General features: G+C 43.0%; 1 protein-coding gene across 4 annotated transcripts in view; it reads right to left on the bottom strand.

Annotated features, from left to right (window-relative positions):
• PRR5 (proline rich 5) overlaps positions 1–8048 on the bottom strand; it is a 70155-nt gene extending 62107 nt beyond the window's left edge. Inside the window, exon 1 of one of the 4 annotated variants that reach the window (XM_063395276.1) lies at positions 7897–8048. The gene's annotated coding sequence lies outside the window, so the exon portion shown is untranslated. Of the gene's footprint in view, positions 1–7503; positions 7525–7896 lie in introns of those variants that run through there. The other 3 variants (XM_063395280.1, XM_063395279.1, XM_063395277.1) reach the window with 3 other exon arrangements.
• Between the last annotated feature and the right edge of the window lie 17360 nt (positions 8049–25408).

Genomic DNA, 25408 nt, shown 5'->3' with positions numbered 1-25408 from the left:
ATGAGGAACTGGAACGATTTGTTAAATAAGCATGACAAAGATTAATAGAATTTGCATCTATGGGACTTGCCATATGCTACAAAATAATTACAAAGGCTGGGATTAAAGTGTGAATGATCAAGAAACCTTCATGAGAATTCAGGAAAGATCTCGATGAGGGAAGTAATAGCTCTGCAATTCAGTTACATCTCTAATTAAGCATTGTTAAAAACTCCATGAAAGGGAAATGAAGTTAATTGAATTTAAATCAGCTAATAAATATTCTTTTGCATACTCTTTTCCCAGCAAAAAAATTTTAAAAGAGATCATGCCAGGAGTGTATTACCAATGTTAAAAACAGCAAAAGAAAGAATTTACTGTACATGAGAATAAGATACAAGCTAAACCTTGTATCTTATTCGTGGCTGGGATAATTCTTCAAATCAAATATTCAGGTAAACTGAGAAACAGTGACTGAAAGACAGTATACACTAGATGGGAAAAATGTACCTTTTAACCTGGATTAATATTTTCTGTCTGTGTAACTGCAGACAATTATAGTAGTCATACAAGCACATACTTAAGCCTGAGTATCTCCAGGAAATAACTTAATAATGATAAATGAACAGAAGTCATGCAGAATAAAATAGAAAATCAATTCACACTGGAATTATACATGACAAAATTAATTTGGGAAGCATGCTGTAATGCCAAATTTGATTCAAGCAAGCAGATCTCAATAATTTGGGCCAACATCTGGCTTCTTATCTGAACTTTCCAAGCTCCTGCTCAGTTACACAAAACTGGCTTGGATATTTTATAAGAACAAAGTCTCTCTCAAATTTTCCAATACTTTCTGTTGTCAGGGATGCAAGAATTACCACAAGAATGTATTATTCCTGGCACTGTGAACTGGACTGATTCAGACTTCACTGATGGGTGTCCCGGTTTAAAGGCCAGGTATCTGCCAAGGAAGGTGGGAACCTCCCTTGGAATGGAAAATGTGACCCCCTTCCCTCTGAATTATTATGACTTTGAGATGAAGGGGCTTTCAGGCAAGGATTGGGACAAGGAATGCCAGTTCTTCCCTGGTGTGTGTGTGCACGCCAAGGCAAACACAGCACACAAACCCAGCCCCGCGCTCTCCCCATGGGCGCAGTTCCGCTCTCGGCCGCCAGGGGCGCTGCCGGCTCCCGGCCGGGCAGGGCTGCGCTGCTCCCCGGCCTGCAGGGGGCGATGGCGGGCGGGGCGGGAAAGGCGCTTCCCTCACAAAGCCCCGGGGCAGCGCCCAGCGCCCCTCCGGACGGCGGCACGGCTGCAGCAGGAACCCCTGAGCGGCGGCTGCAACGGCAGGGACGAGCAGAGCCCAGGAAACGTGTCAGAAACTGCGCGGCTGTAGCAGGAGCCGCGGTGTCCCCGCAGGCAGCGTGTGGGGTCACCGTGGGGGACAATCCCGGAGCGGTGGCAGAGAAGCGGCGGGGCTGGGCAGCGGCAGCCGCGCTCCTGAGCACGGCGGGAGAGGCTCCCTCCAAGGGCTCAGGGTCCCCTGAGGCACCCGAGTGGATGGTGAGGGTCTTTCCCAGTGCAGTTGGGTGTTCGATAAGGCCCCAGTTCACTGGCTGCTCCTACAAGCAAAGCCTCACTCCAGAAGCAGTAAAAGACAGAGCTCCACGGTGACAGCAAATTCTTCCCACAGCAACCACAGACCGGCCATTTCCCCTCCAATCCGAGAGTGAGGGCGCAAGGAGCCGAGCCCCCCAGCCAAAATCTCTGGGATCTCTGCCCTTACAAGAGAAAACTCTTCAGCTGCAAGAGTTGCTGAAGTTACTGCACCATTCCTCCCACCCAGGCCACTTCTTTTTCTCTCTCTTAAGTACCAGTCATTACCATCTCTTAGGCAATAAATGGGACAAAATTCCAGGAAAGAATAATAATAATAATAAATAAAATCCTACCCTTTAACAATAGGATACACTACAGGATAATTTATACCAGGAACCTTATTTAGTGGCTTTGTTGTGCCAGTCCAAACAAATCATCTGTTACATCTGATAACCTGCTGACAGCAGCCTTTGCCTAGTCCTCCACAGCAAATATGAAAATATATTTTAAAAAAACCCCAACAAAACACCACAAAACCCAGCAAAGCAAACAAGCAAAGCCATGCCAACAAAGTCATGGTAACCATCAGCGCAGGAGTCAGGAGTGCATGGAGACTCTGCATTGAAGTTCTTAGGGCCCATATTTTAAAAACTAATTGTTACTATAGACCCAAGGCATACATAAGCAGACAACAACGGGTATTCCTTTTAAAGGGAATTTAGGAGGTGAAATTTCTTTACCTGATAATCACCAAATCAAATCAGTTTTCTGGTATTTCTCTAGATAAAAACAGTACTTAAAAAAAGGAAAAGAAGTGGCCCTCCACTCTTCCTGGAGAGAACCTTAGCAGAGTATTTTACAAGAAGAAAAGTTAATATAATGCTGAAAGGAAAACCAGCAGTACTGGCTTTCGGAGGGGCTGGATGAGCAAATCCTAGCTGGGTTAACACAGTTTCTGGAAGTGGCTTAACTTCTCTCAGCTTTCTGATTTCCTTTGCAACCAAGACAATGAAATCTCAGAGTTTCTTTTCTTCTAAATCTTCACTACAAATGGATAATTCAGGAAGTGAAAATCTTCCCTTGAAACCAAGTTACCAGATGAGGAACTTTTGTGACTCAAGTTACAGTTAATTGAAAGAGGCTCATCCTTAAACCAGCATTGTAAATGCTTGTCCGTGTATTACCTGCCTGCCCTTCAATAAATCATTTGTGATGAAGACAGATAAACTGTCAATTTTTAAATCAAGCCACTACGAATCAGAATAAACATACTCCTCCCTATCTAGCAGCAATATACCATCTTGGAGCCCTTGTAACTCCAGTTCTGCAGGAAGAGCACGTCTGAGTTATATAAACTCTTAGTTTATTGTGGGATACAAGAAATTTAGTGGAGGAGAGATTGCCTGTTACAACAGCAAATCACCCAGGAGACACAAGTTATCATACACTGTACTGTTCCATGGTCTGATCAGACTTTTCTGATTGTATCTGAAGAGAGAAACAGAACAGTATCACGATTGTGCAGTAACACCATAAAACCCAGAGCTGCACAACCCTCTGAAATGGCTCTTCACATTACAGCAACAAGTTGTGCCTATTACTAGGCTCGGAAAAGGAAGAGGCAACTACTCTCCAAGACTATCCATTAGAGGTTTTGCCAGTAATGGCTGAAACTTAAAACAGGAAAACACCCCAAGCCTGTTGCTTTTCAGCTTTTCTTTAAGAGGAGAATTCAGCATGGGTCCAAGAACACAAATGAACAAAGTCAATGCAAACCCAGCAATATTTCTGGCCCAGCCTGCTGTGCTCACTGCTGGAGCACCTTCCATCACTTGCCTCTTCCCATATTCCCTCACCACATGATCAGAACAGAATTCAAGATGCTGCAGCGTTTGTTTTACAGAATAACAGCAGACGTGCCAGATGCCAGCAAATGCTCATGTATTTCCTGGATCAGAGGCTAAAGATGGAATGAGACCTATTAATTCATCCGTACAAATCCAAGCTACCAGGGAATGACTGCTCTTCTAGCAGACTACAGAGGGGGGCTTAGCAGCCAACTCCCAACAGAGGAGCTGACCTGGCAGACTAAAGAGCTTTGTTTCCAAAACCTCCACCCTAATCCCCAGGCACAGCTCAGCCAGGGAAGATGTGACTCCGAATGACCAGCCCCGCAGAACATTTTTCCCAGCTCTGTGTGAGTGTTACACAACACCAAAGTTACCACCATTTTTCATGGAAGATTATTTAGCTTCATTGCAAACAGCTTTTCTTGATGTTCAAGTTACCTTCTATTTTGCAGCCCATTACGTCTAATCACAACCTCTTGCAAAGGCTAAGAGATTATGTTTCTTGAGTAATCATATCTGAAATCAATGGAGTCTTTGCTTCTCAGATAATCTAGATTAAGTATTTTTATTCATTCCTCAGAAATCAGTCACTTTGCTCTCCTAATCAGCTCTTTCCATTCCCTCAGAAACTTTCCAAGGGCAAGCACCTTACAGTTATGCCAGGGAGCCAAATGCCTCCACACTGCATATGCAAAGCCTGTTGTCCTTCTGTTCCTAACTGGGATATCGTGGACCACCATGCTGTCTGTACTGTCCACAGCCAAGCACAGGCCCCAGATTTATTCCAGCCCTGTGACTGCAGGTACTCTTTCACACCCAACACACACATTAACCTATCAATCATTTTCTTCTCTCTTTCCAGCCCTCAGTCTCCTCAGATTGTTCTGCATCGTTGGTCTGTCTGCACAAGGACAGTTTATTGCCAATAACTGCAGGCACCCAAGTTTGGCACATGACAAGGTAAAACCCACCCATCTCTTCTGATGCCTTTCATGGCTCCTTTGACGTTCCTTCCCCAGTTGCCATCCTGGCTTCCACATCTCACTACTCCTGAGCAGAAGCAAGTTTTACTCTTGAGCAGGAAATGCATCACCACATTCTCCAAAAGAGCTGCTGTTCTGTCTGCCTGCACAAGCAACATAAAGGTACCTCTGTGGTGATACCCAGTATCTTTGGGATCACAACCGTGCCCCAATCTGCTCAGCAGCCTCCCAAGCAGATGGAATTTCAGCCTGAGTGACACAAAGGAGTACATTGTGGCTATCTGATGGGCAGAAAGGGATTTGGACTTTACAGTTCCTATGAGTTTTCAAGCAGCTGTGGGTAATGTGACAGAAAGTAAACATCTTTCAAGTGAAAATATCGTAGAATAAAATTGACATGCCATTTGTTTTCAGAACCAGTCTTCGTTTCAGATCCGTAATCATTAAAAGAAACAATCTTCAACTCAGTTGTCTGAGCAGAGGAATGCCCAGCACCACTGTGTGGCGTTTTCAATTAGCTGTCAGGTTTCATTTGGCATTCTGCACTGGTCCTACGGCTTGGTTTGCCTGGAAATTTTAAATGCAAATGTATTTCCAGGATGGTGTAAGAGAACAATGTCAAAATTTTACCTCACACAACAGCTCCTCGCTCGGTTCCATTTCACTCCCTTCTCCTCATTCCCATATATACAGATTTGCTGCTACTAAAAAAAAGGCTTAAACAAGAAAATCTTTACCTACTATTTTTTCCTGTTTAAAAGACTTTCCCTCACTCTTCTCTTTAAACAAAACTAAACCACAGCTCAAATAATGCTTTAACATTGCCTACAGCTCCAACTCGAGACATAGAGCAGGCAAGGAATTTCTTTAATAGCAGGGAATAATAGCACTTAATTCAAATCATCATCAAACATTATTTTCCACCTTCCAAGGGCTAAATATGCACCAGCTAATTAATCACTCTTTCAGCCACACCTCAAACTCACCAGTCTTATCCTATGAAACTGGGGGACAGCAAATCCTCTGAGAGGATGTGCCTCTGGACGAGCATTTGTCATTTTTTTTTCTTCTTTATGCTCAGTGTCAATGAGTCCTGGGCCACAGATGCAGTCAGATAATCACCAGCTCTCATAATTCAACAGTTCCTTGAGAGGCTGTGACAGGGCTATTGGAGAGGCAAATTTTTCACTGACCTTTTTATGAAGGCATTTATTGAGCAGTGCATTGAACCACTTCAATCAGTGTTAAATGATCAGAACCAGACCCAGCAGTTCTCCCCTGGTGCAAGGGTGTTGTCATCCACGTGTGAGAGCAGCCACTCACGTAAATGGAGGCACAACCCCAACACGGCTCAGCAGTTTGTGCTGAGCTACATGGCACCAGAAAAACACATTCTGGAAATTACCTTCATGTTCCTTCATGGTGCAGCAAAACAAGCTCCAATTTGCACTTTAAAGAACAGCTTTTTGATTTGCATGTGTGATTTATTATCAAATGCACATACAAAAGTGATACTTTAAAGGAAAAGAAGGAAGTAGGCCAGGTCAGCAAGCATGAATGATCCGAGCCTCAAGCTCTGGACCAATCTATTTGCTGCAGTTAATATCCATATTTAACTCTACTGTTGAAAGAGGAAATACTATTTTTAACCATCACCTATTACCTCTGTTCAGAGGTTAAGTGCCACATATCGTTCTACTGCTGTATTTACAGAGCTATTCAATCCCAACTTCTGCATTACAAAAAGAAATAATTAAAGTAATTTTACTGGCATGTCTTATTGTGGCTAGATTTTACAGCTGTAATTCTATCTGTTGTAAAAATTAAATGGAAGTGCCTCCAGAATGGAAGTGGTAAGAGTTATGACTGCAACTCAAGGATCAGGTATTTTTAAGTGCTCAGGGTGTGATTTTCTTACGCATTGAAGACTGAGAATTTCGCTTCCAACAGACGCATTTCCCTCACTGGCTCCCAAAGCACCCTGGATATAAAAGTTCGAACATTGGAAAGACCTGAAAATCTAGGAATTAACTCTGGAGCCTCAATGCAAGCTAGGAGTGTTCAAAATCTGGCTGTGTCTCGAGTGATGAGTAAGTACTTCTGGAAATTCCTCTTACACTCTGTCTGCTCTGCAATGTCTTTTTTAGCGAGTTCCACTGGGACTGTGTCTTAATTCCATATTCCTTCCAGAGTTTTCCCCTAATTAGATTATTAATAAGAAACAGTGAGATGAAGCATTAAGTCATTGAATCAACGATGTATATTATAGATATGAAATCCCTGTCAATACATGTTTCATAATAAAAGGAACTAGATTTATACACTGTATTCACCTGACTAGAATGAAGTTTTTGCTCTGCTGTGGCTACGGGAGAAGTTACAGACAAAGAACAGTTTTGCCAGGCAGTACCACAGCTCTACATTCAAATACGTACTAGATGACAATGGGTCCATTATTCTACAGCTGGCCTATAGTGAACTATTACTTTAATTAAAGTTGTAAGAAAGCTGCCTAATCATCACCTCATAATCATCTTTTCCTTAAAGGTAACAGGTGCAAGAGACAGAGGGAATGACAAGAATTTATTTTAAATGAAGTACCAAAATTTAGCTTTAGACCTCTCTTTTATTATTCATCAACATGCTAGTAAATGCAAAACCTGATTGTTTCCTGAAATTTACCATGACTTGCTTACAAGTATGCTAGCTGGAAATGATAAGCATTAGGAATGCTAGACAATTTCCTTAAACCCTTTTTAAGGCTGTTCTCTCCTGTTACTTCTGTGATATCAAAACACAGGCACCCATCCAGCCTAAAGCATTCCTGAAGAACACGAAGACACCCGACCTTTACCAATGATCACTCAGGAGCTGCCAAAACTAACAGCGACCGCACACAGACACACACACGCTGAAAGGGACAAGCCCATCTCCTGCAGGAGCCATCGGAGCCTGTGCACTTCGGGGTGGAAACATGCAAAATCATTCTGCAAAAAAATATGTTCCTCATGCATGCGTATCTTTCTTGCGTGAATAAAGCTTACAGCAGACAGACCACAGGAATCACATCTACAGCCAACTCCAGTTACCTGAGATCGCTATTCCAGACTGGAAGAGAAGGAGAGCAGTGTCTGCACAAACACTGAATGTTCACGCAGGGAGCGAAACCTGCGAGCCCGAGCTCCAGCATTCCCAGGGACCTTCCCGAAGACAGCCGGGCTGTGTCTCACCGCAGCTCCCAGCCACACACAAAGCCGGGAGCCCCCCGCGCCCACTGCTCTCACCGAGAGCCCCCGACCTTCCTCCGCCGCCGGGCCCGGGGCTGCTCGGAGCCGCTCCCCGAGCCCCGGGCACCGCCACCCGCGTCCGCCGCGGCGGGGCCGAGCACAGCCCCGCTCCCCCTTCGCCCGGCTCTGCGGGGCGAGCCGCGGCTTGGCGGACCCGCCGCGGCATCGCCCGCTTCCCGCACGGCCCCCACTCACCGCGCCCGGCCCCGCTCGGTGCCTCGGCGGGAAGAGCTGGAGGCGAGGCCCGGCCCGCGAGGCTCGGGGGTCCTGAGGGGCCGCGACCACTCCCCGAGCTGCGCCCGGGGCAGCGGCGGGCGCACAATGCGCGGCCACGCCGGCGGGGCGGGCCCGGGCGGGCCGGGGGGCGGCCCCGCGCCGCCGGGAGGGGCGGCGGGAGGAACCGGGCCATGCACCGGGAGCTCGGAACCGCCGGGTCCGCCCAGCCCCGGCCGGGCAGGGCCGCCGCGGGCACCCCGCAGCCCCGGAGCGGGTCACGGCGGGTCTTGTGCCACGGCCGGCCGCGCACCGCTGGGCTCGTGGTGCAGCCCCCGGTTTGTCCTGCGGAACGAGCCCGGCCAATGGCCCCTTCCCCGTGCAGGCGCAGAGGAACAAGGGAGCAGCGGCCGCACAGACACTCCGTGCCTGGGAGGAAGGTGCAGGTGCGGGCGGCAGCGCGTTCATCGTGTCAAGGAGAAATGATGCTGCTCCAGGGGCTCCAGTGCTGCAGGAGCTGGGAGGTCACCAGGAAGCATCGCACCTTCTTCCAGTGGCACACACACCCGGGTGTGCAGCGCTCCCGGCCAGGGTTCCACTGGAGCAGACAGTGCAGCGTGGCACTGCCCGGGGTGTGCTTCACGGGCCCTGTATCATCCAAAACTGGTGCTTTCGCCAGGGCTGGAAGGGGTAGTGTTGATCTGAGCTATGGGATTTTAAACTTGCAAGCGTTTAAACCAAAGTAAGTTTTATAAAATGAATTTCACCTTGACTTTCAGCCGCATCCAATCATAGCTTGGTTGGGGAACTGGCAGGCACTGGTCTCATACCTGCTTCAGAGCTGTCCTGCTGGAGGAAATGACAGCGCCAGAAGCAAGTTCAAGTGACAGCTGTATTTGCGTGTTAATGCCACTATATCACATCACAGTACCACAGGTTTCAACCTACTTAGTCTTAGGGACTGCTTGTGCTTCTCAGTCTTCCAGTGGAAGCTGGACATCACCTCTTACCATAACAATTCGGTTCAGTTTGCACTTCAGCTAGAATAACTTCAAATGGTGATGATATATGAAGGAATCGAATAGAGGAGAAGTAAGGATCATATAAAGCAGTCCACTTTGGCAATGTCCAGGGCAAATTATTACACTTTAAAAGCAGTAATTCTCTATTTCCTGCCTGCAAAGAAAACAGCAGCAGTGTGTGAGTTGTTATTGGGTGATCATATATACCAGCCAAATTAATGACGTCTTTCATGATTAAATGGTGAAACAACCAAGTTTATGACTAAACAGTCCAAGAGTCATGTAAGCCATAAAGCTACAATCCAGCATAAAAGTAGGCCATGATTTTTCATCACCTCAAATGACCCAGAAATCTGAGGAAGACAACTTTGCCCTTCCAAATCTTCAGTGGAGGAATGAGAGGAATTTCCCTGGTTGTCCTTGTGCCTGAACGCAAGGAAGAGTTAGTCTTAGAATTGAGAAGCAGTTTCTTCTTCAAATCTGGCATTTTTATCAAACAGTAGGTCCCTAGGACAAGCTGAAGCCCGTGCAAGAGACATTTTCATCACTGTCTGTTTTCTTTTAAGTTGTCTCTGTTTTATAAAATCTAAACCTAATGATCAAAACACAATTATGTATGATGCAAAGGAACCTGAGTTGTGTCTTTGATGCAAATGTTACAGAATCCCTATTGGGCCATACTTTTTTGGTAGGAGCGTGTATCTGAATATGTCATCAGAAGCCCCCAAAACATTCATTTGTTTATTTGACAAAGCAAAAATGCACAGGTTACATTCTCTCTGGAAGCTTTCCAAAAGCTTTGCTTCAAAAACTACAGGTAAACAAAAGCCCAAGAGAAATTGGTACTTACAGTGAACTTTAGTCATGACTACAGGATCATAGCTAGAGCTGAATGAGCTCTGTACCTCTCCTCAGCTCAGCTGGCTTCCAACAAAACTAGCATGGGCACTAAACTTCTGTTAGGAACCTCTTATGGGATCAGAGCCTCACTTTGCTAGATTAATTTGTGATTATGCTAGGTTGGTGAAATACCACCCCAATATGGTATCTTGGTGTGAGAAATATTTCGTTTTCACGTCAGGAAAAAACATCAAAGAATTCAAATAAATCCTGGTGCCAGGTGGAGTCACACCAGTCAGAATACTTTGCTACCACTCAAATGAATCCAGCTGCATTCGAAAAAAAATCATCACTAGCAACATCTTCCTGCTTGGGTCTAATCTGCATACTTACCCTTCCTGCTAGTGTAAGTGCAAGAGATGATGGGCAGAGTTTAGTACAGCACAGCTACACTGGAAACAGTTCTAACACAGAGAAAAATAGTTCAGAGAAAGCATCAACTGATTTTATTGCTCCCTGTCACTTCCACATGGGTATAAATGCATCAGGAAGCAGATTAGGAGTGCTATAACTGCAGTCAGGCCCAGTTCCCAGGACAGCAAAACTCCCTGGTGGAGAGTTATCTGTACATAGGAACCAAGCATTCATTCTTCCCCTGCCAACCCTGTTAATGACCAGGGCAGCCTGTAAGGTCCAAGGTGAGCAGTGAGAACATCTCTAGAAGTCATGCTGGGCTGGGCTGCCAAGCTCAAGGCAGGTCTTCAAGAAACATGGTCATCCATGCTCATATTGGTGCTCATGTTGGTGCTCATATTGTCAGGCTGCCAGAGATAGGAGATTGGTAAAGTTAATTTTAATTCAAACGTTTACTGATGCCTCTATGCTGAGATGCATATTTTTCAGATGTCTCAGCTATGGCAGAAGAAAGAGTTTGTAGAGCTTTGGGAAATGAAGGGTGACAGCTGGTAATGCATTTTTGTGTCCTTAGCAGGTCCCAATTATCAAAACAAAGGCAAACCTCTTGCCTCCTGAAGTAAAAGCTGCATAACAAAGTAGTGGATGGAAGGAAATTCACACCAGAACAAGCACAGGAAACCACAGAGCTGCAGGAAGGATGAGTTAATGGAAAAAGGTTGATGTCCTGATACTGGGTAAAGGCTGTGGAAAAGTGCCATCTCACACTGTGGAACAATATGACTGCCAGAGTGGCCTTGGTTAAGACATAGCATGCCCAGTCCAGGCAAATTCATCCCACAGGTATTACTGGAGGCAGTTATTTCCCTCCATCTGCAAGAACAAAAACTCACAACCAGTCATTTTTCAAAAGCTCTTGAAGTAAGAGCAGAGACAGCTCAGTTTTCACCAGCTGGTTAAAATGAATACAAGGCCAGATTTACTATATTGGACACAGTTACAGTGTTCTACTTGTCCCTACTGTTGCATCTAGTGATTGTTGTCAGGGAAGTTGAAGATGAGAAGCTCAAGGGATGTCAAGACAATCTATGATCACAAATTTTAAATTGAGCTTGTAGTACAAAGGTACAGTCACAATGAGTGGGAAAGGGAACCCACTGAGGCAACCAAGGCAGAAATAAGTGATTAAATAATTTTCTCACCTGTAAGACAACTGAGATAAAAACCTCTAACTTTTAGTTCTTCATGGAGAACTTTGGTTTCCTCTATAGCCTGAATAGCTTAGAAGTTGGGTGCTTGTCTCAGGCTTCTTCCCTTCTCTAGCCACAAAGTAATTGCCACCTTAGCATGGAAACCTCTCTTGTTTCTTGGCTAGCAAAATTGTTCACTATGGAATTCTTTTTTTCTCATCTGAAAAGGAAAAATCTTTGATTTTCAGATGATGCCTTCAGGCAACTCTGTCTTGGTTTTTGCTGTCAGCCAAAGATAATACAAGTATTTAGGAATGGAGTGGAATTTTGATTTGCAAAGGGATAATAATTTGTTTTTTTCTGTAGTGTCTTTTATCCAAGACTACCAAATGCTTCACTAATGTTAATTAATTGGCTCCATCATAGCATCTGGCTGAGATGCTGATAACTATTTTGCAAAAAAGCTGCGATAGCTAAAACATCAAAATGCATGTAAGCTTACTTACAACAAAAGAGGTGGTGTGAGTTGCTGAAGGATGTGTAATAAATCAGTGATGTACCACTGATGTGTCTGAAACATCCTCTATCACGTCTCCTGTTGCTTCTCAGAGGACCAAGAACTTCCCAGCATCAAGGTATCTCCAGGTGTCCTGGTAAGTTAAACCTAAGTACAGCAGTAGGTGGCCATCACCACAGGTTCAGCACAAGGAGATTTGAACATTAGAACCCCTTTTTATTTTGGAGTTGTTTTGGCCAGCGTTGGAGGATATATGAAATAAGCCAGAAGTTTCAAGTTGACAATCAGCAGAAGAGGAAAAGGAACTGAGGTTCAGCTGACATTTCAAAACCCAGCAGCTTTGACAATGCCATTCAGGGCAGTGTCAGCCTGAGCACAACTCGTAGTATCAGCACTGCAGTACTCTGCAGAGATGCTGGTTGGGATCTCTGCTCCTTTTGCACATGGTGCTGCTTCACCCACACAGTGGAGTCTGGCAGGGGCCCACAGCCACAAACCCACCATCCCAGACAGGAGTGGACTGTGAACCACAGGGGGCAGAAGGATCCTCCCGTGTTTCATCTTGTAAACTAACCTGGATTGGGTAATTTTTTGAGTGAAGCATTCATTAGGAAGATCTGAAATTTTTGATCCCGGTCAGTGAGTTTGCTCTAAGAACAAAGAATGCACCTGAGGGCTGGAAATGCTTGTCCAGAATGCCAGGGACCCAAAGTCCTGCTTTGATGCAATGATGGATTTGCAGGCAGGTCTCACGCAGCATCTGTAGGAACAAAACTACAGCAGTCACTGGCTGCTTAAGGGGGGATCCATCTGTCGTTTCTTTGGAACTATTAATTTTGGAGTGAATTGTTCACTATGAACTGGGCAGACAAACAGGCTCTTGCCTCATGACCTTCCTGCTAGACATGAGAAAACTGCACAGTGACAAGGTGAATCCTGTGAGCCCCTAGCACAAGCTCCACCAGCAGAAGGAATCTCCCAAAGAAGCTCTTGCTGCCCTCTCACCCCATTCCCACCCACACTGGCAGGGCCTGTGGAGAGAGGGTGACTTTTCCTCACCCTGCAGCAGGGCTGCACACACCACTGTCCCCTTGTCCTTTCATTTCCCAAACCTCCCTCGTGTTCCACACAGGACCACATTGTTCTGCCTCTCCCTAGTCAGCAGTTACTGGCATTCTGCCAGCCAGGACACTGGCTCATGACCTCCTCAAAAGCAGAGCAGCTCTAATAAAACAAACTAACAAACCAAACCCAACCAAAAAAAAACCAACAAAAGAAACTAAATCAAAAAGACAAAAGGTAATCATTTGAGTTTTGAAGTGCTGCAGGAGGTGAAAGCTGTTTCTGCAGTGCTCTGCTGCACATCCTGATGCAGGTGGTTTCTTGCTGTCATGCTCTTGCCCTTCCAAATCAGTCACTCACTCACGTCCAGGGAATTGGTTATAGGATTTCTCTGGGCATCTTTCTAAGATTTTAGGTGATTAATAAATTTGGACTGCTGTTGGCCTTGCTACTAAGGGGTTGCCACATTTCATGCCAGTGTTTGGTGCATTACCCTGATTACATCTCATATCATTAAAAGTTTAAGTGCTAGTGGTCTCTTAGGCTAAAGAGCCCACATGTATCATTTGCAGGGATTACCACTTTAATACTCTAATATTTTTTGGTTTATATTTTTTAATTTGTTTTTTTGAACAATTTGTTTATTGCTGCTGAGGCTCTTCCTTAAGGGAATCTGCTTTTTTTAAAGTACTATTTTTAATACCCTGAAGAACAAACTTGCAGTAGCCCTATGTAATAGATTTTAAATATTAATAGCAGCACACTAGTAATGGTGTAGGGAATGATAATATCTTCTTTAAAATCCATTCACCAAAATGACCTTAATAAATAACATTATGACTCTGATGCTAGACTAAAAGCAATGCAGTCATAAATCCTTACATATTTGCTGTTTGTTGAAACAATTCTTTCCAAAAATTACCACAAAAGAGCTGAAATTTCTCTAAGACTTCAACAGCATATCCTATTTGTTGTTGAACAGCCACTACTTTTTCCAAATTAAAAAAACCCCGTCGTGTTAGATCTCTCAATGTATCCAGATATATTGCTCCCATAATTACTGGATGCCCAGAACTGTTCAGTTCTGTCCTACCTCATTTATCCTTTGGATAACACTTGTTTGCAGCAGCACCTTGTAGCTGACCTTTCTCCAACAGCAAATACAAATCTTACATATTTGAAGGTTAGAAGTTTTTTGGGCTTAGGCTGCTGGCCTCTACTGGCTCCATAAAGCAGTGAAGCATTAGCACAGACACCTTTGACCAACTCACTGTGAGGGAGAGGAGCAGTAATGGAAGACTGAGAAAATTCCAGCTGTTCATGAGCATTAGTTCCTTCAGGAAGCAGCTGAAGACTTTGGAAGATGTACAAAGCAGAATGTCAGTAGGTAACTTAATACTCCATTAAGATCCAAAGTGTGTAGGTTTTATATTTTCAGAAGGCTAAGTCATATCCATGCAGATAAGTACATACATAGACAGGAATGTAGCATTCCTGCCTAAAGGACAACTTTGCCATCGTGAGCAACTCAGCTTCCTAGTCAAAACATCAGGACATCTGCAAAGAACAGCACTGTGTGAGAGAAACATCCTTGATTGTGGAGCAAGGTACAGTTATTAAGGCACTTCTTTATGCTGATATCCTGAGGACAGATAGTTCAAAGAAATTTAAAAGAGAAAAATGCTTATCAGTACAGAAAAATGAACAGCCTATCCAAATAACTGCAGGAAAGGCCTGTGTGTCATCAGAAATGCTGCCTGTGTGATTTGATTTCTTTGGAGAAGGCCTTTGCTCCAATATGACCATTACCCAGCAGCCAAAACACACAAGATTACAAGTATAGCCTTCCTGCTCTTATCTAAACTGGGTTTTTCAACCTACTTTTAGCTTTGCAATTGAAACGTCTTCCAAGTGACTCTGCAGTCTCCTACATGCTGAATGTAAACCCAGCAGCCAGGATGGCTTTTGTGTTTGTACCTTGGGGTGGACCCCTGAAAATCAGAGACACTCAGGAGCCCCCAAGGAAAGAGTGAAAGGTTTGGATTTTAAAAGCTGCCCTCGAGGAGCAGCTGGAAATTTGCTGCATGCAGCATCCAAGAAAAATGAGGCAGAAAAGCAAGAGCAACAGGCAGAGATGAATGAGGTGGGTGGGAGCAAATGAAGGGCATTTGCTGGCTCCTACCAGCTCCCATGGTGGGAATCCTGCACCCACGCCTCAGGCTTGTGTTGTACCTGCCATTCACACAAGAGCAAGGTGTGTTCTAAAGACTCGTTTGAGCTTCTTTCCTCTGCTCTAGAGATGTTATCTATGCCACATGCTGCTCTAATAAATGCCTTTGTTTAATGAATAATATGTAGGAGAAGATTCCATGATGTAGAACACTGGTTAGAACAGCTACAAATCCACTGAAGAGTTTCAAAGTGTTATACATTTTCCAGGTTCAGCTGTGTAGTATTAATGTCTGGTTTTTTTTTTCCTGTGGGAAGTACCTATTTTCCCCTTTCTGTGGTTTCTTCTAACAGTGCAAAACAGTTTGTGCCCCAAGAGATGCCAGTGGAACAGAGGTGGAGAGGACAAAAGCCATACAAGGAAAGGTTTACACACTTAATTGTAACCACTTCTCCAGGCACTTGCCAGTGCCTTCTACCCCTCAGAACAGAGGAAAGCATTACCCACCCCAAAATATTCCAAAATGAGAAAAAAAAACCATCTTAGCTAAGCAGGATTTCAGTGTTTGAGGTGTACAATACCGTGATGGAGGAGATGATCAGGTGTCAAGTGCTGTGCAAAGATCCAGGCCCTCAGGGCAGACCTGCAGGGACAAGGCACAGAGGATGGAAAAGCACCTTATCTTTATGGTGAACTGATGGTTCAGTCCCGTGATTTCCCAAAAATTTTGGTAACATGAGAACAAAGTGTCATTTACTATTAAAAATTATTGTCAATGCAGGCAGATTGCTAATTAATTTTATGAAAACCACCAGACTGTGTGATGGAATTCCAGACTAGACCTAGCTTTTATAGAAATCCATTGACCTTTTCTTTCACAGGGAGTTCCTCAAAGACAAGCTAGAAGGTGTTCAAGTTTAGTCTTCCCTACACCAAAAACCTGACTTGTTGATTTTCTAGATCAGATGATGACAAGTGTCTAGGATTCACTCGGACAGAGGAATAATTTAAGAGGTTTATAAACAAATCTCTCCCTGCCCATTGTGTCCTAGAAAAGCAGACCATTGCTCTCAAGCTGTCTTTTAGGGGTTTTTTATGGGTTGCAGCTATGCACACTCAGCTCTCTAAGAGATTTTCTCTTACATAAGCAGAGCTTGGAATGTGCTCACAGCTTTGCTCAGCAGCCTTTCATTTCCCCACTGTGCTGCAAATTGCTGCTTTGCTGCTGTTGCTTCCTCTGGTTTACCCCAGGATCCATCAATCTCTCTCCCTTGGCCAGATTCAATTGTCCCCTAAGGGCAGGAGCATCCTTTCTTTTTTAAGAGACCTCTTACCCATCTATTCTCCTCTTACAGGGAGATAATCTACAAAGCAAGGACAATCTAAATGCACACTGTCTGTCACACAGAACTGTCACTCTTAGTCAGCAGGTGGCAATAATATTTGTTACTCTCTGATCACTACATGGTGACATGACTTCACTTTCCAGCCTGTGCTTGTGACAGCTTCCAGGACCAGCACCAGCACCAAGAAACTCAATTTCCAGCCTCATGAATAGCCACAGGCAGGCCACAGAGGTGTGTGCAGAGGGGATCAGCTCTCAAGGCTACAGGGCAGGAGCAATTGATCTGACACAGATGAAGATAAAAAGTGAAGACATCATCAGATCCTCCCACAAGCTAGACTTAATGCATCTAAAGAGGAATTTGCAGCATCCCAAACTTGGAAAAAGGGCATTTCTAAAGAAAGCCACTTGCTTTGACAGTATTTATGGGATGGTGGGTGTTAGATTCAGAGTGTTGAGACATTGAATTTGTCAAAAGATTGGGAAGATGCTTCAGCCAAAAAGCCCCAACAAATATCTGTTGGGAACAGACTTCTTTTTCAGATCTGATGGAAGATATCAAAGGAGTCAGCTTTAAAATGGTATCACTGTATCTGCTGCCAGTAAATGTTCTGGGAGTGTGCTATAAAGCTAAAACTAGACATACCCTATTAGATCTTATTTCCTGTCACGGTGGGCATCAGATAGGGCTGCAGAATCACACACCAGCACAATCCTCATTTTTTCAGGAGGCTGCATAAATGTATGGTCAGTCACTGTGTGTGTGTGTGCTGTGCATGCAAAAATAATTGTCAGCAGAATCCTGATGACTGAAGAAGTAAAGAACAGTCTCTTCCTTGTTCTGCTAACAGTTCAGGGTTTCAGTACTTCAGAGCACGTTTTTTCCAGAAAGCACCTTTATTTATCCTATGCTGTACTTGTGCATGAGAAAATAATTGTCACACAGGCATCCACATCTCAGCTATGCTGTGGAGATCTGTGGAGCATCACCATGATAACTGCAACGTGGGTAGAAGCTGTTCCACCTGCACAAGCACTGTGGTGTCTGATGGCCATGGTAGTCAGGAATTGTCTCAGCTGCTGTCCTCAGAAAAACACATTGTCCATAAACACATCTTTCTGCCCAGGGGAAAAGGTTGTTGCTCAGCACCAGCAATTTCTGCAAGGTGCCCTTGAGGGAGCAGGAAGACACCAGAACCCATCAATCCCCCCCAAAACAGTCAGGAGTCTTTCCACACTGAGGAGGCTCCTGCTGCAGTCCATTAGAAAGTGTGTTAAAACCACGTGTAAGCCAGGCAAGGGCAGCAGTATCTGAGGAGAAACACCTGAATCAGCCAGGCAAAAGCTGCCTGGCTCCCTGGGATGGTGTTTGATGACAGCCACTGAAGGATAAAACCCATGCATTCTTGCAGGAGAAGTCTTCCCACCATCACTTCTCAAAATTTATTTCTCCAGCACAGGCACATTATAAATGCAGTCAATAAACTTCTGGGACTACCAAAGTGCTGTCACCTTCTGCCTCTGTGCTCATTTAATCCACTGTGCCTCCTGTGGGCGTGCAGATCTCCAGTAGGAAGGCTTGTGGTTGTATTTTTAAAGATGCAGTTAATTAACTGTCTACAGGCTCAGAGCAAGAAACCCTATAACTAAATGAAGACCATTCATTCCAGGAAGTGGATACACCCAAAATTGGCTGAAACTAGGGGCTTCTGTGAGTTCCACCCATCTTTCTAGCATTTTCACCCAAAACCACTAAATTAATTAAGAAAGTATCTGCAAAAAGCCTCAGCAGCACACAACCTCACTGTAGAAAATTATTCCTCACTCAGCAAAAAAAAGGAAAGCGAGTAAAACAATGCAAGTGATTTATATAATTCCAGTTCAGCAGCTTTTCAAAGGGCTGTGTGGGCATGCTACAATTATTCATTTTTTAACTCTCTACTGCTATGGGTTCTGTGAACTGTCTGGCTGAGGCACTGCTGGCCCCTGATATCCTCCCCAGCCCTGCAGAGACCCTTCACAAAATCTCACTACAATGTGTATAATTTTCGTAAGAAAAGAAATTGCTTATCCACAATGAGCTGGGGGAATCCTGAGTGCAGAAGGGCTGACTCAGCTCTCACAACATCCAAATTCAGCACTTTGCAGCAGGTGGCCACAAAACATGGGGACACGAGGTGAAATCTGTACTCTCAGAATTTCCTCAGCCTTCCACACTGTGAGCATCAAGGTATCAGTATTAGCCCTGCAACAGGGATAAAACTGGGGAAGAACAAAGCACTTGAATAAAGTAGAAAATGGCCTTGAAAACCCTTTCTCTTAATCTTGCCATATTTTAATTACAAGTACAATTAAGCACACCTATGGGCCAGCACGTGGACCCGGAGGATTTGATTCTCAGTGAAACCAACTGTGGAGAACATACACCCTTTCGAGCCCATTTTCACTTCTGAAATAGAGTTAAATAGCCCCACTGTAAACAAAGTTCTCTTTTTCTGAACTAGAAAAGTTTTTTGGGCAGTAGATCACAACCTGTGTTATGCAAAGGGTGGCAAATATTTGATTTTCCTCCACACAGCAGTCACTGCATATCACTCACTTTCTGCTCCTTCATCTGGACTTTGGGTAAGCACCCTCTAATGAGCCCCTCTGCTAATGCTGTGCAGTTGTCAGGTACACTTGAAAGAACTGATCAAAATCTTAGGTTTCTTCTCAGCTTTAACTGATGTTTTCCTTAATTAGAGCATTCTTTTGTTTTTTAATTCTTTTTTCCAAACGTCAAAGCTGGTTGCTTCAAAGGATCATTTCAGTCACCCCGGTAAGAAAAGAGAAAATTGCCTAGAAAGATTAAAGGGAGCATGAGAGAGGGAGATGCAGGCAGAGCACAGAACAAAATATTTAACGAATGCCTGATCCTACTCCCACCACAGTGACTCTGCAGAGGAAATGGAGAGAACAAATAACATTTTTGCATCTAAGACACATTCATGACAATATACCAGAATAGTAAATGCAACTTTGTGACATTCAGGAGAGATTTTTTGTGAAGTTCCTCTACTCCAACAAGGCAGACCCTGGCAGTTCCCTACTTTCAAGTATCATATTGCTGATACTCATTCCAGCTCAGAAGAGCTTCAGAAAAGCCAATTTTAATTCTTCATTCTCACTTCTTTTCTTCTTTGTCACAGCAATTTGACTTAAGCAGGATAGGCCTTACATTGCAATACCTCATTTTCCAAATACACACCACATAACATATTAGAGCTTTAGGATAGAAATATATTGTTTGATGTTTTTCTAGTATTTTCATGCTCTGCAGTTGCTCCAGTGGGTTTCTGTTGTAGTTCATATTGACAGAGAAACGTGTACATGTAGAATAATTCAGAATAATAAAGTCCAGCTGCATTACTGTGTGCATATAAAAAATATTAATCTTCCTTCAACCTAGGCTATAGTGAATATCTGTGTTTTTAACAGCCAAAGCTGTGGACGTGATGTTTCAAACAGTCTGTAAATAGAAACCCACTGCCTTCAGTGAGACTCTGCATTGAAAGAATATCTTTTCACAGCACTGCACCATTCCATGCAGCCATATCCAGAAAGGAAAATTCACACCAGCTTCCTCAAACATTCAGCTTAAGCTGCTTCCCTATTTGGAGTAGTGCTTATGCTGCCTATGCAGCTAGTGAGTAACAGAGGCTGCATTTCCTGGTGGGGAAGGGATGACTCAAAAAACTGACTTTTCATGCTAAAAGCAGCCAATTTGATTAAACTTTCCTAAAATCATTCAGCTAAAGTGCTGTGAAGGACCAGGAAATTTTAAGGCACTAAATAGACCCAGACAGCTCCTCGCTCTTGTAGGAAAAAACCTACCCACTTCTAAAAATCTTCATAGGAAAACATGCCTACATTGTATGACACAAGTCTAAGAACCATGGATATTTCTAGTCTAATTTAGGTATTTTCTACTGAAAATATAAATTTTCAATATTTTGAAATTTTTTGCTATTGGAGTTGTCTTTTCCTGAAGTCTGTGTATTTTAAATACACAGACTTCAGGAAAAGATAACTTCAATAACAAAAATGAAAATAGTCAAAGATCATGGTCTCTCAACTTTCCACTTTCCCATTTACAATCCAGCAGTTTATCTGCCCATGACCACGTTTCAAAGAGGCCACAATAAGGTTTAACAATGAAATGTGTGACTTGAGGACTGGAAAGCCTGTCCTCATTCCATCACAAAAGATAAGCACTTGAGCAGACCTGATAGTGATCTAACAGCCTGCAACAGAGGAGACCTGTGATACTAAACGGATAATCAACCCAGTAGCAAAGAGTTCTACAAACTGCATTGACTGGAAGTTGAAAAAGTTCATAGCTAGATGAAAGACATCTCTTTTTTTGAGGTATCCCACCATTAAAATGGTGATCAGTGAGGGAACTACTACACTGGCATCACCAGGTGCAGCTCTGCAGTGACCCAGACACACTCCAGCCCCAGACACACAACTGTTGTGTTTGGCTTTTTTACCTTTTTGGATGCATTATAGGCACAAACACAGGTGTGCAGTCACATAGGTACACACCCAAAAATGCCATGTGAACCTTGAAAAAGTACTGCTTTTCCTGACTCTGGCCAAGAAATACATGGTCTACACAAAGTAATAAACCCCATAACCATCCTTGCCACATTTCCTTGCTCTCTCTTATTCTTTAGTTGGGACTCAGGATCTCTTATCCAAACATTTTCTTTTGACCCTTTGTTCTTCTCTTTCATCTGAGTATTCAGGTCCTCCAGTAAGACCAGTGGCAAAAGCCTCAACACAGGGGATTTTTATTTTGTTCAATTTATTGTTTATTGACACAAACTCCTGATCATTAATTGAGGTCAAAATTTTGAGGGCAAAGAGTACAAGTAGTAGAGACCTTTTCATCTTTCTAAGGGTGGGCATTGTAGCAATCTGAACATAACTCCATTACACATTCCACACCTTGCTCCTGTCAGCTGGTTCACTTAATGTTAAAATACCTGCTGCAGACTTTGCATTTTGGCCCTGTAAAACACACAAGCAAGAACATCATACCAATATAAAAGACTTATTAAACCTTAGTATAAAAATATACAAATCTTGTTCCAAGACTGGTGTAGCTACAAGAGATACTAATATATCTGTAAACCAAACAGGGCTTTGTCCAGGGCCCAGGGGATGGTAAACACTGTTCCTTTGATAAGCCTTTCCCCTTTTGGGGAGTAAAATGATGCACTGAGGAGTGCAGCTCTCCTGGAGCTTTCTCCATGTACTGTGGCATTAACTGAGATCTCACCTTGTCTCATCACTTGAAATTCCTTAATCCTCAACTCAGATTCTGAGGGGCTTTTACTTCACCACACCCTCTCCCTCTTCAGGAATCTGCACAAAAACACTAAAAATGCAAAATATTTGCTTGCATTTACAATTCCAAGCAAAGAAAAAGTTGAAGAGAGAAGCTATGGTGTTCCATTTAATTTCTTTTCAGGCAATTCTGGGCACAGGATGAAAACAGATTCCTGACTGGGATTCCTAACATATGTCTAATCTTTACATCTCTTTGGCCTCAGAAAGATTTGTGTAGAATGTACAGGACAGTTTGCTAGGGCTTTTTTCCTTCTGCTAGTCTGAGGATATGATGCTCATCACAAACAAAAAAAAGATTACATGAGAAGCTGCTTAGATTATTGAAGCATTACCTGTGGATGTGAAAAAAGGGGCCTTTTGATCCATTTTCTTGCTGCCAAAAATTAGGCTGCAAAACCTTAAGCCATCTGCAGCCAGAGTGGAAATTTTAATGATATCACAGTGAAATAATAATTTGATCCATATTTACCTGCTTTTCTCTCACTTAAAGAAGGAGACAAGTAAAGAGTGAGGGCAGTGGGCTTCAGAAATAATTTTCTAACACAAATAAATAAATACATAAACAGATCTTCACGCTTGAAACTTCAAATGCAACAGAAGAGAAACCAATTAAGGTCTTTGTCCTAAGCCTCCCCCACAGCAAAAGAAACACTTTGCTGCAGTTCTTTACTTGGCATGCCCATATGGCAAGTGACAATGCTAAATCTTTGCCACATTCACTAGTTCTTTACATGTGCCAGGTTTTGCTTCTCGCTCTATTCACAGACATTCTCTGAGGCAGCCCTCTTTCAGACAGATTTGCAGATGAAAGAAACAGGATATATATTTTTAAGAGACCTACATCACTTTATGTAGGGGTCCTTCAAACTCTCCTAAGTCAACGAATTCTTCATCTAAGCTGTTTATCATTAGATTATGCAAAAAAACCTCCACAAACTGAGAAAAGCAAAGAAGAAATATTATCATGAATAGGAATACTGATACTGATCTGCTTGCAGAGCTGAACTGTTCATGGCTAGGGATGCAGACGTGACCTGAGGACATACCTCCTTACCTGAAGAGAGGCAAGTGTGAGATGAATGAAATCTACATAGCAATAAGAATACTGACTGATACAAAACCTTCAAAAGTGCCAAAAGAAAGGATTGCTTTTTACAAAATGAGGAAAGTCTTGTTTTCCCTGTTTGAAATTAAAATTATAAAAGATATGTGTTTCATACAATGAGCTCTCCAAAAGAAATGGCATACACTTTACACAATCTTTCCTTTTATTGTCTACTTGTATCTTTGACTTGAACTTGCAGTCTGGAAAAAATTATTACAAATAAGTAAATAAGCACATTAGTCACTTGTTATTAATTACTTTTCCATATTCTAGTCTCCTATTCAAGGATTTAGGAGGAACTCATCAGAACAATTGCCTTTAAATCTACTGATGATGTTAATGATATCAGTGCAACTCAGTGGTGTGGTTTAATATTATTCCTCACCTTTCCTCTCCTCCCTTGGCTATATTCTCCCACTACGTTCATTGGATCTAATACAGATTTTGCAGCCGTGGGCTGAATCAGATCAGTTTGCAGAAACAAGAAAAAAAATCTCACTGTCTCTGAGATAAGTGAGGTGATGTCCTGCCAGTGAGGCTGCTGACCAGCACGTGGGATGTAGAGAGGCCTGGGAGGACAAGGCTGCCCTTCCCCTCAGCACATCAAATCAGAGGTGGATATCCAGGAGGGAATGGGAATTATGTGGCCTGGGTACCACATTTTTTTGTCTCCATGTAGCGATATTCAACTCTTTACATCAACACCCAGCAAAGACAAGGCTGCAAAAGCTGCAGAAGGGATCTGGTGAGCAGCTATGAACCACAGAGCCAGAGCTCTAAATTGAATTCAGTTTGTGAAATATTTGGAAGCCAGAAGGGGAAAAAGAAAACAGAGCCAGGGAGGATTACTTTGGAATGCAGTGCAGTGACTGTGATTGTCAACCTAATTTCAATTATAAATTCCTTAAGACGTCTCATATTTCTTGTCCTATTTACAACAGAGCAGTGATCATGCTATTAGATATCAACAATACCTAAATGATGAGCATGAAATTAAAGCAGTGAGTAAAGAGTGAAAACTGGAATAACAACTGTAATCATGAAGAAATAAAGAATGAAATGACTGCAGATAGGTTGTCAGGGACAACTCAAAGACAGGCATGTCTCCCATGTAAAATGCGAATATGTTTTAAAAGGGAGGAGTTTTAACACACTATGAAATTGAAACAATTAAACAGATTAAATAGTCACAGTAATATGTAACTGCTGAGGAATAGCAACTCTGATAGGCTTTAATTTGGCAGGGTGAGTGGGGATGCCTTTATGCATACACTCACCAATACACAGATTTTGAACTGCAGTCTGTGATCCAAACCTGTATTCATTTGGCTGCCACTCTGAGCTACAACACACCTAGCAAATACACTAATAGAGACTGTGACTTATAATAAAAATATTAAATACCTTGGTTTGGGTCACAGAAATAATGGTTATAACAAATCCATATTATTGATGATAAATTCCCGTGTCATTAACTTATAAACTGAAATATATAATTATGGGTCCAGTGCATTTCAGAAGAATTGCATTAAAAGTAAATGGCTATATCTGTTTTATGGGTCACCTGCATGCAATATATGCCATTTTTTCTTTTATTTAAAAAACCCCAATTTTCTAGAAATGCCTTTTTCTTTGCAGACTGATTTTTCTGTTCATTATTGCTGACCAAGCACATTCTAAAAACTCCTGTATAAAGCACAAAGACACCCTGACCATAGACACCCATATATACCTGATAAATTTCACATGATTATCTATCTAGTCTGTGACTTGCATAATTATTGCTGATTTGCACTGGAGACTTCCAGCTGTCCAGAGCTAGAGTGCTGAAGAAAGCAAAGAGATTTTATCCACTTGTCTTAAAAAAAGAAAAAAGGCAAAAGGCAAGTGTGGTAACAGGCATTCATGAATAATTCAAGTTTACTGCCTTGGCTGAAATTCAGATGATTTCTGAATGGGCGGCCTGCCTCCATCCCACAGAATGATGACACGTCTTCATGAGAAAAGTATTCCCAGGACACAGAAAGGTATGAATGGCATGCCAGTTTGGCTGTGATTGCATCAACTACCTCAGATTTCTTTCCTGTATTGTCCTGTATCTGTACCCCTGAGAAGGAATGAACACTGTGAGAACCACAAGCCAATAGGCAAAGCCTGTAGATTATCTAAAAATATATATACACCAAGGGTACATCTATTTCATTGCATTTTGGCTGGGAGATTTCACATTCTCATTTTTCCCTCAAATATTTTCCAGTTTTTGGGTGCTCTGTGAGGGTGATCAGGCTGTGGATGGAAGTTTTGGAGTTGGCTGGTGGGACACAGCCCTCTGTTGAACCTGTGAATGTTCCTTTGTACTGTGTAGAGGAACAGTGGACTGGAAATCATTTGGTTCCCCTCTTCAATGGCAAAAACAAAGATGTCAGAACTGC

Source organism: Prinia subflava, chromosome 4, assembly GCF_021018805.1.
Source record: "Prinia subflava isolate CZ2003 ecotype Zambia chromosome 4, Cam_Psub_1.2, whole genome shotgun sequence".
Taxonomy (NCBI): Eukaryota; Metazoa; Chordata; class Aves; order Passeriformes; family Cisticolidae; genus Prinia; species Prinia subflava.
This window is presented reverse-complemented; position numbering and strand designations above follow the sequence as displayed.